Source organism: Macaca mulatta, chromosome 15, assembly GCF_049350105.2.
Source record: "Macaca mulatta isolate MMU2019108-1 chromosome 15, T2T-MMU8v2.0, whole genome shotgun sequence".
In the NCBI taxonomy this organism is placed as follows: domain Eukaryota; kingdom Metazoa; phylum Chordata; class Mammalia; order Primates; family Cercopithecidae; genus Macaca; species Macaca mulatta.
Window position 1 is genome coordinate 88,467,228 of NC_133420.1, and position 2,238 is coordinate 88,469,465.

At 37.2% G+C, this 2,238-nt stretch overlaps 1 pseudogene across 1 annotated transcript; it reads right to left on the reverse strand.

The window, feature by feature from the left end:
- Nucleotides 1-648: 648 nt before the first annotated feature.
- LOC714801 (small ribosomal subunit protein eS1 pseudogene) lies at nucleotides 649-1,520 on the reverse strand (annotated as a pseudogene). The gene has a single exon (XR_013969.4). The product of XR_013969.4 is annotated as a small ribosomal subunit protein eS1 pseudogene (transcript).
- Nucleotides 1,521-2,238: the final 718 nt, after the last annotated feature.

Genomic DNA, 2,238 nt, shown 5'->3' on the forward strand with positions numbered 1-2,238 from the left:
ATTTGTTATCTCTTAATCACTTATTGGATGTATGCTGTCTTGGAAAGAGCATGACTTTGGGTGTGGTGAGTCTCCACCTCAGGTAACCCCAACAGAATATGACAGCTGAAAGTTACTTCTTGACAGCTATTCTAGAAACTCAGATAGTAAGTCTTTCTTTGAAAGAAAATCTGGGTGGTGCATATTCAAGACCATTTATATAGTTATGTTCCAGATATTGTTCTGAGTTCTTTAGATATAATAACTCATTTAAAATCAGAACCCAGACAATTACTCTTATGATACCCACTTTGCAGATAAAGAAACTGAGGATCATAGAATTTAAGTGATTTGCCCAAGGTCACATGACTAGTAAGTTGTAAAGCTGGTGAATTCAAGCAGTCCGATTTCAGAGTCCACCACTTATCAGTATGCTCCATTGCTATTCAGAGCCACTAACTCAGAGGTTAACAAGGATCTCTTAATTGCCAAAATCCAAGTGTTAAATTTATTTTTCATGCTCCTTAGGTTCCTGGATTACCTTACATGGTTTAATTTGTTTTACATCTTGAAACTGTCTCCTAATTTAATTCATATGTCATTAAACTGGTTTCCCACCTACTTTTCTGAGATTTTTTCTCATGGTTCCTTATCTCTCTGCACTTTATTTATTTATTTATTTTTTTCCCACATACAGCACTTTTTATTTGACACTAATTGAAGTCTGAACTTTAAACAGATTCTTGGACTGGTGGTTCATATCCATCAGCTCGTTCAACTTTAGCACCTGTCTCATCCCCAGTGGCTTTTCCAGAACTACTGCCTTCACCATGAAGCTCCATGAGCTTTCCCAATTCAAACTTGGGCTTCTTCAGCATTTTTACTTTTCTAACGAAGACATCATAGAGAGGATAAATAGATTGGCAAGCCTTTTCTATGTCTTTTCCAATGCTGTCTGGAATCAATTTATTGACCACTTCTTTCAAGTCATTTGTCTGCACCTCTCGGGTCATGATTTCCATCATCTTCCGGATTTGGCGGACCTGTTGGTGCTGAGCATAAGAGGTCTTCCGTATCTGATTGTTGTGTTTTTTAGTAAAACCAACACAGAACAGACGAAGCAAGTAACCATCGGTAGTCTTGACATCAACATAAGCTTCAATCATTGTCTGCCACTTTTTGACCATGGAACACATTTTGTCACGGGTAAGATCCATGCCATGGAAGTTAGTCAGGCAGTTTTTGCCCTGAACATCTTCAGTAATCAGCTTGAATTTTCTAAATGCAACTTCATCATTCTGCAAATCAGCAAGACTCACTTCAAACACACGACCCTTGAGACCATCAGATGCAATTTTGGTTCCTTGGGTTCTGGTGATGAGCGTCTTTCCAATATTTCTTATATTGAACATAGCAGGTGCTTTCACATCATACCAATCTTTCTTAGAAAATGGATCAACCACTTTCTACTTGGCTCCCTTTTTGCTGCCTTTCGTAAGGCGCTTGTTCTTGCCAACCGCCATGGTGCTGATCAGAGAGCCAAAAGGCTCTCTCTGCACTTTAAATCTTGATGTCCTCTTAGTATCCATTTCTGTTTTCTTATCTGTTCACACTACATGCTGCATTTTGAGTGTATTTCATTAACTCTTATGCTGCCATAAATTCTTATTAAATCATAAAATGCCCAGGCATCAGGTCATGTTAGGAATAAATATGGTGGGACAAGAGAATATAGATCCAGAATCGCTCCATGCAAGAACTCATTTAAAAAAAATCTTCCTCCCCTGGTCTCCAGGAAGAGTCAGGAGGTAATATTCAAAAGGCAGCTGATGCAAGGAATTAGGGCAAAATTTGATCTAGGAATTGTGGAAACAGCAACAGGAATAGTAGCACCTAAAAGAAGTTGGATGTGAATTGAATGATGCCAGAATCCAGGTTGAGGACTAAAAGGTGACACTATAGGAATTATTTAAAATGAAATCCGTTACCTAAAATCACCCAGCTAAGATATTATACTAACCTTCAGGAGTCAAAAACTAGAAACAAAATCTAAATGTAAAAGAAAGAGATTGGTAGGAACAGTTTGAATTCCCAGATAATAATGATATTTTTTAAAAGTTAGTATAACTTCCAAAGATTTAATATTAGTTTGTTCTTTCAATGGGAACACATGTTCATTCGTATTTGAAAGAAAGATTGGGAGATTTCTTCAATAACTTATATTCTTGTACTGTTGATTTATGAAAGGAAAACTTGGCT